At 39.7% G+C, this 15258-nt stretch overlaps 1 protein-coding gene across 2 annotated transcripts in view; it reads left to right on the forward strand.

Annotated features, from left to right (window-relative positions):
- Positions 1 to 15258, forward strand: part of RCAN2 (regulator of calcineurin 2) — a 274559-nt gene that overhangs the window by 5037 nt on the left and 254264 nt on the right. The window contains exon 1 of one of the 2 annotated variants that reach the window (XM_053603843.1): positions 15173 to 15191. The exons of the other annotated variant lie outside the window; for it this stretch is intronic. The gene's annotated coding sequence lies outside the window, so the exon portion shown is untranslated. Of the gene's footprint in view, positions 1 to 15172; positions 15192 to 15258 lie in introns of those variants that run through there. 2 annotated transcript variants of the gene reach the window in all.

Below are 15258 nucleotides of genomic sequence, written 5' to 3' on the forward strand. Positions count from 1 at the left end.
AAAGGCCTTTGAATGGTAGCAACTGGACAAAAGAATTGTACAATTTTAGAGCTCGATCGTAGTTTTTATTACTGTTGTTTGTACTTCGTGGGAATAACTGATTTATTGTTTCAGGTAACTGGGCTTTGCCTGCTACGAAATATTATAAGTTCTCTGCGGCCATGGGCCATGCCTTAGTACTTCTCTTACAGTGTTGAGGATGAAGTATAAAAAGCAGGAACTTGGCATGAAAAGGCCTGGATTCCAGTCCTGGTGCTGTCATTTCCCAGCTATGTGACCTTGAGCCTGCCATTGACCTAACAGTCATAGGAACTGGCATTTGTTGGATGCTGCCCCTGTTCCAGACACTTTGCTTAGCATGCTGAATCCGTTATCTCATTTAATCCATACAACAGCTCCGCGAGGTGGGTATTACCATCACTGTTTACACACAAGTACACCCTGAGAATCAGGGAGAAAAAGCCACTCAGTGCCAGGTCTCTGGGTTGCAGTTTTCTTATCTGTATACTTAGAAAAATAACAATTTATCCCCTCAACTTACAGAGGTCTGAAGGTGACATGCTACGAGTTCATGAATGTACCCTAAAAAATGGAGTGCTCTGCACAGACGTTCGGAATGTTTATTGGCGTAGGGGACCTTCCAGGAGATCAGCTGTAATTGGGCCTGGCAGAGTACCATGGCTGTGAGGGGAGGGACATCCACTGTATATAAAAGACATTTATAGATACATTAATAATTAATCCTGTATTTCCTTAGCCTGTCTGTTCTTGGGTACCCTTTTATTTTCTTTAAGGAATATTTGTTGACAGTAGCAAGTGTAGACAGGTCCTGCCAGGCCAGACCAGGGTGTGTCTGCTCAGAGCATGGAACTGGGCCCAGCTAGTGAAGGGGGAAGGAGACCATGGTTTTCAGAGAGGAAGTGTTTGCCAGGGGGGCTGTTTTGGCATAAACAGAGAAGGCTGAAGTCAAAACCATGGTCAGGGAAGGGATAATCTTGATGCACAGTGCAAGAAGTCATCACCAGAGTTTATAGCAAGTGGGAGTGAGAAAGAGTCTGCTCAAGAAAGGTAGAAATATTTCCCAGTATCTGCTGAGAACATTTTCTATAAAAACTTTGGAAAACACAGGAAAGTATAAAAAAGAAAATTAAAACCATATGTATTACTACAAGCGAAAGATAATGACTATCAGTATTTTGGTATTTTTCCTTTTAGTCTTTTTAAAATATGCATATCTTTACAGAATTGGGATCAAAATTGTATAGAATTTTGCTTCCTGTGTATTTCACCAAACGTTTTAAATAACTTTTCATGTAAGATCAACAGTCTTTTTAAACATTTTCAGTTCCCACATATGTAGCTGCATAGCGCCCCCATGTGTAATTTTACCATGACTCATTTACACTCTCCCATATTGTTGAACCTTCAGATGGTTCTCAATTATTCAAAATATTATAAAACTTTGGTAAACATCTTTGAGCATAATCTTTTCCTATGTTTTGGGTTTTTTTCCAAGGATAGATTGTTAGAAGTGACATTATTGGGCCCAATAGATGGACCTTCTTAAGGTTTTCTCTATACAGATGTTGGTAATAGCTTTTAATTGCTTTTCCAGGAGGTTGTGCTAATGAACATTCCCACAAGCCGTTCATGAGAATGCACACCTCACCTGCCCTGTCTGTGAGCACTGAAAATACGGGCTGGATGTTCTCAGTGCTCCCCAGAGATAACCTCCCCTCCCCCTGCTCTGGAAATACTTATGCCTAACTGTTGGTTTAAGGAGGTTAGGCTTTCTTTGGGGGAGTGGAGGATGGGTGGATGGGGATTTAGTAGATTTAACATGTATTAGTGTTTGTGGGAAAGGTGATTTTCATGGATTCACTTCTCACCCTGTGTCTGTTATCAGCCGCCTGGCACATGGATCCCGTGACCTGAGTGAGCCCTGACCATTGACAGCTGTCATCGCAGCCTGCTGAGCTGCTAAGGCTGACTTAAAAGAAGTAGAAACAGCAACTTCTGCTCAAGTGGGGACTGTTTCAGTTTGCATCCTCTGGCTCCTCTGTTCAGTGAAACAGAGCTTTCAAATCTTAAAACTATTCACAGCAAATATGGGTACTTATTCCCATTAGTTTTAGAGTTGCTTTTGTTGATTTTAACTGGCTCCCCTTCCACTTTGGGGCGAACTTCACAGGCATGTCTTTTTTCATCTTCTACTCATTTGAGACACAATGCAGAATAATCCATTTTGAGTAAATAACTAGGATAACCAACTGGAATTTTCTTTAAAATCTTAATGGTCATGAATGGTCAAGAATGTCCCATTCCTAAACAGTCATTATTCTAGAATTTTAATTTGATGACTAATCAGATTAGACTTTCTCCAAAACATTCTCTGCATTTACTATGGGGCTACCATATTAACTATAGAATTTGATTGTGTTGACCAATTTATTGAGGTATACAGCCAATTTGAATTATTTTCCCCTGTGGAAGTATCTGAAAGGCAGGTTAAATTGATATAATTTATTTTTTATTTTGATTTCTGTTAAAGCTAATAACCCAGTTAGTACCTGGCCTATACAAATCAATGCCCAATTTATACTTCTTTTATGAGGTTTAATAATTTGTCAAGAAAGAAATAGCAGCACATGAATTTTGAAATAGATGATGGTAAATTCAGATAAATGAATTGTAGTTCAAACAAATTCTGTTTACTCAAGAGCAAAATCTCTTAGCTTTGACAAGACAAGGAATGTACTAATTCATGAATATGTTAATTTTTATGTTAATTTTTTCCTGCTGTGGGCATTAATAATAGTCACTTGATCTTTTGTGTTATACAAACAACCCTCTGTTTTAAAAAGGGTTACATTTTGGTTGGGGAAGACATTCAGCAACTGGCATATCACAAAATGTGTTTATTTGGTGTCCTTATTTCTTATTTATCTGTTTCGGTGATTTCTGTTCAACTCAAAGCTGTTGTCTAGCATTAAACTTCAAATTTGACAGGGGGACATTTAGGTGAAGCTCTGAATTGAAATATTTACTCAACTGGAATTTTCAATGGCTTACCCTCTGACCTTGTGTCTAAGTGCCATAGCACGTGAAAACTCCATGGGAATTTGTGTCTTGCACCTTGGACTTTGGTTTGATTTCATCCTCCTGAGATAGGATGGTAGGGAAAAAGGAATTCTTATCATTCTGTTTGCATCCCCACTGAGAGGTCTGGTCAACTTTGTTCTGGAAGGTTAGGAAGGCTTTCACAGTCCTTCACATGTGTAGAACAATTTGAACAAAGGTCAGCTCCAGGTGGAGGTGATGTGGAATGGTAAACCTGAATAGCTCCCCTCTGCTCCCTTGCATCCAAATTACCTTGATTCAAGTTGACAACCACTCATTCAGCTGTATGAAAACTGCTCAGATGGTTAAAGTAGAAGCTTAGAAGATTTAAAAAAATTGGGGTGGCTCTAGATGGGCCCAACTATGTTCTAGTGAAATTATTGGTAGCTTACTTGGGACATAGAGCCATCCACAGTGGCCCTTGGGGAACCCCAGGCAGGTGGTCGCCCCTTGTGTGGCCCTCTGCTCCTTCCCGCTTCTGTTTGTTAACTTGGCCAGCTCCTGGGAGGCCATATGGCAAGCACTGAAGGGAATGACCGTGTTGGATTCATGGAGGGACCTTCTGGGTCTCCATGTGTGGAAATCTCCAAATATGGCAGTTCCTCATGATGCTTCTAGTTTTGTTCTTTAAAATAACTCCTAAAATGTCACACTTACATAAGTATGACTATACTTATCAAAAAGGCTCCTGTCTTGGGCAATAAGAACCAAACATATGCCACGCTTTGAATGTTTCTTTTTACCCTTTCTGTAACACCTTCCTCTTAGCTGAACCATTATGATATCCCTGCCGCCACTCCTGGCTATTGTCTTACAATTCAAACCAGGGTGTGATATTATGAGAAGGTTATCTTATCTGAACAAAATTAGAAATATCTTAATGGATATGCATGAAAACCAATCCTAGGTATTTTTATGACAGTATACATTTCAAGGGCATATCTTATAGGAGAGAAAATCCAAAGAATAATAAGGTTAGAGACCTTTAGCTAACTGGTATTCAAGACTGATTTCTGCATATTAGGAGCCCAACATGATGGATTTCCCATGGGGTCCACAAGGGAATCTCTCCATCCTTGTATTCTCCCCAGAGACCATGAATTCTCTTCAAATCAGTCCATTTCCATAGACAAGCTGCCAGCTCACCACAGACTCTGCCTCTGACTTTTCAGGAACTTCTTCCCTTTTAGTCTCTCTCTTCATTCTTCCTCTCAATCTCATCCCAGTGATCCAGAGGGTTGGGAAAGCTACACTAATGTGTCCTCCTACCCACAAGATGGAAAAATAAAGATGTAGACATTCTTCTTCCTCCAGAAAGGAAGAGTGATGTTCAGATGGAAGAATATAAACACATAACTGGGGAATGATTTTTTTAACATTAAAAAAGCCCAATCTAGTTGTCCTTTGAGGCTAGTTGATGAGCGTCTAACCTTGGTTCATTATCTAGTTTGGTGAAAGCTTATCTTTAAGATAAAAGTTGTATTTTGTTTTGGCCAATTTTTTTTTTTTGTTGTTGTTGTTTGTTTTTTAGTAGGCCCAGGATGGGTTTGAAGCCCCCAACCCCAGTACACAGGGCCTGTGCTTTATTGAGTTTCAGGTGCCCAGCTGGCCGAATTTTTTTTTTAATTTTAATTATTCCTTTTTTATCAAGCCTGTCCTTTTAGTGATTTTCTAAAGTGTCAACAAAATTATGCTTCTTCTTACTTTTGAATTCTTATTATTGAGATATTTGTATGCATGCGTTATAGTATCCTAATCATTACTTAAATGCATTATACCTCTTTGTTCGTCCTAGGATCAGTAGTGGTTATTTTTAAGACAAATACTAATAATATTATAAAATTATTCTTCTTACATTGTCGGGTTTCTGTTAGTCATATCTGTCGTCAATCACAGCCTTGTAAATGCTGCCACATATACACATTTCTTTTCCTAATTGCAAATTGACATTTTATGGCTTCTTATTAGACAATCCCAGGGGACCAATAGCAATAATTGAGACACAGCTGCTAGAGACTAGATATTATTTCTTCAGCTTCCTATTCTAATAAATAACGAACCACCAAGTTGTTTATAAATAAATCAAAAGTCTTTGTAATAAATAACAAACTAAGAAGCAATTGCATACAATTTGCAAAAATAGTTACAGAAATGCTAGATATAATAATCAGAATGAGAATTGTTTTATCAATGAGAAACAATTTAGAGAACATTGCAACTGTATAAAATTATTATTGGACATTGTATCTTGTTTTTTTAAAATTCTAGCTTTTCTTCAAATCACATATCTTCTTTATTTTCTCAATTCCTAAACCCTTAGAAAAGTCACCATTCAGGGGCAGGGGGCACGCAAAAAAAAAAAAAGCCACCATTCTTTATTGAATCTATGTTTATGGTTCCGTTCACTCATGTATTTCATTAATTCATTTTCTCTTACTGTGAACCAGTATTATGCTAACCATTACAATGTTGAAAACATATATAAAACTCTACCTTTTAGTGAAATTAGACTCCTGTAGATGTTAAGCTTCTTACTCATTTACCTACACATCCCTCTAGACCAGTGATTTTCAACCTATGTGCTATGGATCTTAGGTATGCTGCGAAAAATTTTAAAGGTTATTAGTTAAATTATTTTTGAAAGACATTCAAACACAGAAATTATATTCTTTTTTTTTTTAGATCAACATAATTTAAGTGTGCTACTGAAGTTTAACTACAAGTTCAAGTGTGCCATGAGATTTTTAAAGGTCGAAAAACATTGGTGTACTCTTTGTTCACCTAAGGGTGAAAATCCTGCCCACTCATGCATCCTGGCCCCTGTTACATTCATCACAATGACCTTGCATATGGTAGGCACTCAACTAGTGGTAAAACAACTTACTGTCCATTATATCCATTCTAAATAATTCAGAAACACAAACTTGAAAATATCAACACCATCACGTGTCTTTAAAGCCTTTGTTCTACTCGCGTATTTGTTAACTATAAAAATAAGTAACTCCACAAGATAGGTTTATCTGTTTTCACTGTGGGTGTGAATAGGCTGCTTCTTTCCAGAGTGAGACCCAGTACCACATCTCTATTATGTAACCAAGCCCAAATCTGATTGACAGCACTGTCTGAATTTCCCTGAGGCTGACATGTTAAAGGCTTCTTCTGTCTCAAACTCAAATTATTTTGAAATGCTTGTGTTTTGGTAAGACAGCGCATCCTCCCCTCTCTTATGGCACTTGAATATAAAGCAGCTAAACAGAACTAACTGTGGATATTTATCAAGCCCCTATTAAACACTAGACACTGGGCTAACGACTTCCCATATGTTATCACGTGGTCTTCTCAACAACACTTCTCAATAAGGTTCTATTTCTTATCCCTATGTTTTGTAGATAAGGACACTGAGGCTCAGGGAGGTCCAGTAACTTGCTTATGGTTGTACAGATAATAAATGGGGAAGCCAGAACTCACCAATGGTCCCTGTCTCCACAGCCCTCCATGCCCAGTCACAGTGAAATTTGCAGAGACATTTGCAGGGTAAAAGCATGGGACTTCCATGGGATGATCCTTAAATTGTGTTGTTTTTATTTCACTGCTAATCTAAACTAGTATTAGCATATTCTGGGTCATCCAGATGAGCACTTCATAGTGAATAATGCTGCTGCACGTTCATGGTGCCTGAATTCATGTCTTTTATTCACGATCAAGTTGGTGCCAATGCTTCTTTGGTTGCCATGGGTCTATGGGAATGAACAGTGGCCTTACTATGTAACTAGCCTCAAGTGAAGGCCATGTGACTCACGGTACACTGGTCCAGTAAATGCTTCATTTTGCTGTGAATGAGGAAATGTGAAAGAAAGGGAGGAGAGTCCTACTACTGCACAGCAGTGACAAGAATATTCTTCACTCCAAAATACCTGCATTGTGGTTTTCAGTACTGAAGTCATAATGAGAATGGAGGGTGACTTTTAGCAAAACATCATCACCTGTATATTAAGTCAATGTTAATTTGAACTGAAGTAGTGTTACAGTTTTATTTGTATCCACTTAGAACATTTAGCTGGCATTTGAAAATTTTAGAGGAGCTGAAAATGTAACTTAGTTTTATATTTGTCCATATTTAAGTATCATCTCAATAATATCATCTCAAAAATCGAGAGGGAAAGCAGTATAATTTATTTTTCCCTAAAATAATCTGTGCATTTTTCAAGATGAAACATACTGAATTCTCCTGCAATACATAACAAAAACCTACCATTCAAAAAAATGCTCCAACCCTCACCAGGGGCCTGGCCTGCCCACTCTGAGTCTTTCTTGAGGGATAAGGCGTTGACATTTCCTGTCAACCTGTAAATATTATCTGGGACGGCTGAGGTCTGAGCTTGGGTGAAACTCTCTGTTGCTGGGGTTCTCTAATGCACCTCTGCCTGGCCCTGTCCGTCAGCGTGCTTTTAGATTCTTTGTCCTTCTTTCTCCTGGTTCGGATAACTGACAGTTGTGAATGCACATTGTCCACAGTTACAGTCCTTCCCTTATCACCAGAAAGATTGGTGAATTCGGACTAGGGGGTAGGACCAGCTCCACCTAAACAGAAAAGATAATGGCAGTGCATGAGAATTTTAAAAGGCTCTGGTTTAAAAGGTGTCTGAGTCTGTCCCAAATGACATTAGTTACCTTTGACAAAAGGAAAGGCAAGTCCTTGTTAAATGCAGACCCTCAGAGAGAAGGTAATATCTAGTGACGTTTATCCTTAAGCTTTTTGGTATTGCTTATGATTAACTTCTAGGACCTTAGAATAGAGGACTGTGCCTTCCAGTGGAAAGAGAAGACAAGCTGATTTTATGGTCTTTGGACAGGAAGGGGTAGGAAGCCAGGAAGTAAAGGCTGGTGTAAGAGTAATGCCAGCCGTGGGTAGCCTAGGGCCATCGTGTAGAAGAGGGGGCATTTTTTTCTATATATAACTTGCTATCCTCTACTTATTCAAAATTTTCATAAAGTTTTTCTATTTTAATAAAATGTGCTATGTTTGTTGTTATTATCATTATTCCCTGACAGCCTACTTGGTGCAGAGAGTGGAGAATCTGCAGAGCTGGGCTTCAGTCCTGGTTGGTTGTGGTTTCCCTGTGAGAAATTAAGTCTTAGCAACCTTTGGCTTTCCTAGTTTATATCATTAAGGGGTTGGGCAAAATAATTGCTGAAGTTGCTGCCAACTCCCTAACCCATTGTATATTCTAGTCTTTGCAGCAGATCATTATAGCATCCTTAGAGCTTGTGTCTCATGAAAATGACCACTGGTAATTGTTACTTCTATTATGTTAAGGCTCATCTTTAAAGGCAGGGCTATTCTGAAATAGGGGCTGTGGAAGTTCTTACTTTTGTCATCTCTAATGATAGAGGTATTCAATAGCTTTTGAGGGTATCTTTAGGAAGAGCTTGAACCACCAGTTCATCAAACATTTCTATATGTTTTGTGGGAATTGTTAACTTTATCTTACTTTCATGTTTTCTTACAGTTTTGAGTCTGTTGCCTGGCAAAGCTTTTCAGTAGATAATATTTATATTAATAGGTAACACTTATCTAGATTGTATGTACAGGGTGCTACTGTAACGCTTTTACCCATACCTCAACATGTGATCCTCTAGTTTCTCCACCCACATTTGACAGATGAGGAAACTGAGGCACAAAGAAGTTAAATAGTTGTTCTTAGGCCGCATGGCTGACAGGTGGCACAGGTGCAATCAGTTCAAAACCAGGCAACAGCACTCAGTGTCTGTGTTTTTATTTTTTTATTTTATTTATTTATTATTTATTAAATCATAAAGAGGTAGATCATGTATATATTAATGCATTTATGGGGTACAATGTGCTGATTTCATATACAATTTGGAATGCTTACATCGTACTGGTTAATATATCCCTCACCTCATTTACTTAATTATTGTGTTAAGACATTTATACTGTATACTTAATAGATCCGATATGTACCCTTGCAATATGCACTATAGGTGTGATCTGAGCATTCACCCTCCCTCCATCTGACCTTCCCCCTGCCCACCCATCCCCCCGTCCTCCATCCTGGGCCATGTTGTGATCTATTCTTCATATGAAAGTGTGAGTGATTGTAAATTGGTTTCATAATAGTACTGAGTACATTGGATACTTTTTCCTCCATTCTTGAGATACTTTACTAAGTAGGGTATGTTCTAGCTCCATCCATATAAACATAAAAGAGGTAAAGTCTCCATCTTTTTTAAGGCTGCATAGTATTCCACGGTGTACATATACCACAATTTATTAATCCATTCATGGCTCAATGGGCATTTTATTAATCATGCCATGGGTCAATGGGCATTTGGGCTCCTTCCATGACTTGGCTATTATGAATTGAGCTACAATGAAAAATCTGGTGCAAACATCTTTGTTATAAAGTAATTTTTGGTCTTTTGGAGATACTCCTAGTAGAGGAATTGCAGAATTAAATGACAGGTCTACATTTAGATCCCTGAGTATTCTCCATACTTCTTTCCAAAAGTGATGAATTAGCTTGCATTCCCACCAGCAGAGCAGAAGTGTTCCTTTTTCTCCACATCCACACCAACATCTGTAGTTTTGAGATTTTGTTATGTGAGCCACTCTTACAGGAGTTAGATAATATCTCAGAGTGGTTTTGATCTGCATTTCTCTGATGATAAAAAGAGCATTTTTTTCATGTGTTGGTAGGCCATGTGCCTATCTTCTTAAGAGAAGCTTCTGTTCAAGTCCCTTGCCCACTGTGAAATGGGATTACTTGTTCCTTTCTTTTTAATAAGTTTGAGTTCTCTGTGGATTCTGGTTATCAAATCTTTGTCAGAAATATAACCAGCAAATATCCTCTCCCGTTCTGAGGGCTGTCTGCTTGCTTTACTTACTGTGTTCTTGGCTGTGCAGAAGATGTTTAGTTAACTTTTATGAAATAAATGGGTTTCAGATATTTACCTGGACTAAGAGGAAAAACATTTCAAGAGCTTCTGGGATATTCTTTTACAGCAAAACAGCAAATTTCTTTTTGTAAAAAAATTAACAATGTCACAAAATACCTCAACTTGGAAATCCCCCCAAAGCCTAAAATAACTACCTGATTTATGATAAAACAAACAAACAAACAAAAAAACACGGGGTGTTAAAATAATAAGACAGATGATGTTCACCTACAGAAAAACAAGCCTTGATTTTCTCCTAAGAATGTGGCAGGGTGCTGGCATACCAATTCTCCAAGGAAAATTCTACACCCTGCTGCTTTTGTTTCTTTCTTGACTCCTCACTCCTAATCCTGTTCCCATGTATCTTTTGCTCCCCCTCTTTGGAACTGTGCTTTTGAAAGTCGAGGGACTCCAATCTGGAGTAATGTTCGAAAGTTAAAATACTGCCTCTGTTTTATAAATTTATTCTCAGTCCTTTCATGAGGTATTAAGTAAAGAGTGTCCTTAAAGAATAAAATTACAGAAGAAAATGGCTTAGTATTTATTGATATTTATAATAAATTATTCAGACCTCAGTGATAACCAGCAGTTTTCATTGTCAGTCATTTATCTGATAATTTATCAGGTTAAAAAAGAATGCCAAGTTAATTTTAGGTAACTTGTGGTTTCATCTTTTAAAATACTACTGCAGCCATGAACTGGCTGGGCGTATACTGGGTATATGTACTAGCCCAGCCATTGTCATGTTTTATATGCTGTTGTTATTTGCATTTGGTTCCTGGTGGTAGTAGAAGACTCTCTTAGAGTCTATTGCAACTTTGAGATTTAATTGGTGGTTTACAAATTATGGTTTATCATTAAAAAGAGTAAAGAGAAGGAAAAATATCCCAGGCAGCCAGGTAAGCAACCCATTCCACTAGACATTTATTGAGTGCCTGTTTTATGCTGAGTATTGAGAGAGGTAAGTGTGTGTGTGTGTGTGTGTGTGTGTGTGTGTGTGTGTGTGTGTGAGAGAGAGAGAGAGAGAGAGAGAATGAGAGAGAGAGAGAGAGAGAGATGTGTCCTTGCTGTTGAGAAGCTACAGGGTGGGGCCATGACTGATCATCACAGAGGATCTGTGTACCATAGGACATTGTGTATGGCAAAAGAAAGGAGGAAAAAAAGCATTGGTATTCTTTAGGAGTTTGCAAATTACTAGGAGAACACCAAACAGTGTGTGTGCATGTAAACATGATTTGTAGACACAAACAGGCATGTGCATATAACTAATCAAAGTGTCCTAAAACATGATTCCTGAGAATTCAGGGCCGTGAAGCCCAGGAAAATCACATTGTCACTTAAATAAACAGGTACAATCATCTGGAAAATGAAATTTGAAGTATAAGCTTGGTAGTCTGAACTAGTTGAGTTAGTCCCATGCAGGCTTTTTCTCCTGTGTGCTACCAAAAGGCACCATACATTCTTCTTCTCTAGGTATTAATCTCCATATCTTGTTGCTTCAGAACAATGTTTCTGTACCCTGGAACAGGATTAATTATTGGCTTAACTCAGTATGTCCTCTGAGTTCTTTGATTTTTCAGGGAGATTTGTGTGTTTGGGAGTGGGCTAAGACCAAAGTTGAGTTTTGATTCCCCTATTCATTCACAGTAAGTCTGTGTCATGTACCAAGTACCATGCTGAACTCTAGAGATTAACTCTAGAGGTACAACGTGAGCAAGATAGACATTTGCAGAGTGTACTGGGAGGAGAGCCAGCAAGGCAATCATACCAGAGCAAGATAAGGGCTGTGATGGAGAAATACAGCATGATGGGGCCTTGGTCTTGGAGTTAGACATTCTCAGTTTCCTTTCTGCTGCCTAGCTGAGCACTGGGGATGGGGAGGGTCACAGAGAGATTTGGCAGAGGTTACACAGGAGAACTACAAAGGGACTAACTTTGTTAGTCTTAGTTGGGTACCCACAATATAGCTCTGTGTTACAGAATGTTGCTGTTTAAAGAAAGTGCCAACACATCCATCTTTAGAACTTATGTGTGTGCTTCTATGTAAAGAGAAAATCTGCAGCCTTTTAAATTTGAATTTCTATTACATTGTTTGGAATTTGGGATGTGTTTTTTCCTAGAGTAACCTCATAAATTATGACACAATCCTGAGTGCAAAAACCTGTTATATGCATAATATACTTGATGTAAAGTACAGGATCTTTGAGGGATCTTAAAAAGTAGGTTGCTGTGGGAAAACCTTCAGAATTGGAATACAGCCAAAGTAACTTTTCCCTCTGTAGCCTTTACAGTGAGAACAATGTTTCCTTTGTCCTACCCTCCTCCTTACTGAGTAATGGGAAGAAGTATTCCACCAGGTCCAGGTCCCTGGGTCCTGGGATAGGGACTCTAGTGGAGGGAGGGGCTAGCAGGTGATAAGAGGTATGTGCACCTGGTTGTTGATTGTTGAGGAAGGTTCCCTTGCTATTAATAAGTGCTTCACGTGTGTTATCTCATTGAATCCTTATAGCAGACCCCCATGAGATGGTGCCATTCCTATTTCTCTAAAATGCTGGTGTGTTCTAGGTATTCTAGGGCTCAGAACTAGAACTCAATCATCCAGTCTTATAGCTCTGTCACCTGTAATATCCCCTTTCCCCTGAACTCCGCCACTCCTAGCACCAGCGGTTCATCACTTAGACGAATAGCAGGAATCTTCAATTTGACATATACTAAATTTCTGATTTCATCTTTCCAATCTTGCTCCTCCACAGTCTACTTCCTCTCCATAAATGGCAGCTTTGTTGCTCCGAGGTACCCAAGCCAAAACCTTGCCATTACCCTTGGATCTTCTAGTCCATCAGCAAATACTATCAGCACATGAAAAGTACTCATGGTCTTACTGCTTTTCACTATTCTGCTGCTATCTCTTTGTTCTGTATCACCATCATCTCCTGCCTGCATGACTGCAATAGCTTCGTGTTAGGTCCCCTACATCCATTCTTGCTCCATTCTTCTATTCTTCATATAGCAGTGAGATAAATTATTTTAAAACGTAAGTCCACATGACACTCTGATGCTCCTCTGTTCAGAACCCTCTGGTGGATTCCCAGAGAAAACCAAAATCCTTTCCATGTGTCCTGGTCTCTTGTTTTCCCTCTGAACTCATTTCGTATACTCTCTCTTCCTTATTGGCCTTCCCTTCTTCCTCATTTATTAGAGAAAGAGTCCTGACCACCCATATGTAAAATAGCAAATGCCCAATACTACAGCCATGCCACACAGGCTTGGACTGGTAGAAACACTCTGAAGGGTATCTGTTCCCCCAGAGGAGAGGCAAATGAAGGGAATGAAGACAGGTGAGTTTATTAGGAGGGGAGCAGATGAAGACTGACAGCCACGCGTTGAAGACAAACTTCATCTTCTCCATATCCAAGCCAAGGGCAGACCAAGTGTATGAGGTCAGAACTAGTGGAAAGTAGGTAAATAAAGAACTGGCTGGATTTACGTAATGAGCATTTTAGAGCATCTGCTATATGCCAGACACTGTAGTCTGAAAGGTAGAACTGTTAGAGGACTGTATAATAACAATACCCTCTCAAAAAGACAAGCAGGCCTAAAAGAATATTTCGCATCTTTTCTACCAGCCCATTCCTGGCGCTGAACTAGTTTTCAGAATCCAGCCGTGAACGCTGTTCTCTGACATCTAAACAAAGAGTTTCAGTTTTGTTGGCTGTTTTCCAGTTAAACATGTGGATGGTGCTGGGATTAGTTAGAAAAACAGGCAGATGAAGCCCTTCCAGATCATGCTGGAGTGCTGCGTGGCCCCCATACCGTTCTGGTTGTATTTGCCAGGAGTCTGTGGGCTGCAGTAGTGAACCCATCATCTTGATTCTTGATCATCATGTCCACCATGATGCTTTCAGTTCACTGGAGTTACAAGTTGTCTTTGTTTGCTTTGTGCTGCTCCAACAGAATACCTGAGACTGAGCAATTTGTAAGGAATAGAAATTTATTTTCTCACAGTTCTGAAGGCTGGGAAGTCCAAGATCAAGGTATCGGCCATGTTGGTTGTCTGGTGAGGGCTGCTCTCTGCTTTCAGGATAGCTCTGTGTTGCTACATCCTCCAGAGGGGAGGGACTGCATCCTTACATGGCAGAAGGCAGGTGGACACCAGCCCAAGGTTATGGGAAGCCTCTTTTACAAGACCCTTAATCCCATTCATGGGAGTGGAGCCCCACAGGCTCTACCTCTTAATACCAGCACATTGGCCATTAAGTTTCAACACCTGACTATTGGAGGTGACACGTTCAAACCACAGCACAAGTGTTCCATCTGCTCAACTGGACGAGCAGAAGGATGATAAACATCCTCTTCCCACTTCATTTCTAGCATGGTCTTTTGTGTAAAGTAGTATAGAGGCCAGGACCATTAAGTTATGAGTTCTCAAAAGGTGGATTAGTAACTAAACTCAGTGTCTCTCTCCAAACCTTCTGTGGGTCTTCTCCAGAAACTTCACCACCAAGGCATGATCCATCTTCCAGGAGCCCTAGCCCCTGATGAGTTGCTGGGGGAGGTGAGAGATGTGGTGAACTATTACCACTTGCAGTGGGCCAGGAAGGACCTAACGGGTTTAGCTTGTTTTTTTCTAGGCTAGAATCTGGGTCAGCTCTTTCTTGTAAACAACACATGGCATCAGAAGTAGGAGACTAATTATGGATCATCCTGAATTGTGACTTTCTGACAATGGAGAGGGAGACTGGAAGTCACTTACACAGCTGCCTAGCCTGTATCAGTCTCTCAGTTGGGGCCCTTCGGCTGAACAGGCCAAGGGCAGACAGCTGCCTCCAGACAGAAGGTCAAAAGGCAGAGGTCCGATCAACATTTGCTTCTGGGGGAATCTGAAGGATATTACAATTGTAGACTTAACAGAGAGAGATGACAGAAACCTTCTTCAATCAAAGGATATTACAAAAAAAGTAAGGATTTTAAAAGTGGCCCGAAGCAGCCAGGGCAGTGACTTCCTTCCAGATGAAGAGCGCATTGTGCTAGCAATGAAAGGTAGGGAAAACAGGATGAGAACACTTGACCTTCTGGAGACCATGAGACGATGTGAGACTCAGGAAGTCACTCAGGTGAGAAAGTGGCAATCAAAGGTGATCCAGGCTCTGGGACATCTTTTAGTAATGAGAAAGAGCAAAG

The sequence above is a fragment of the Nycticebus coucang genome, chromosome 9, assembly GCF_027406575.1.
Source record: "Nycticebus coucang isolate mNycCou1 chromosome 9, mNycCou1.pri, whole genome shotgun sequence".
Classification (NCBI taxonomy): Eukaryota; Metazoa; Chordata; class Mammalia; order Primates; family Lorisidae; genus Nycticebus; species Nycticebus coucang.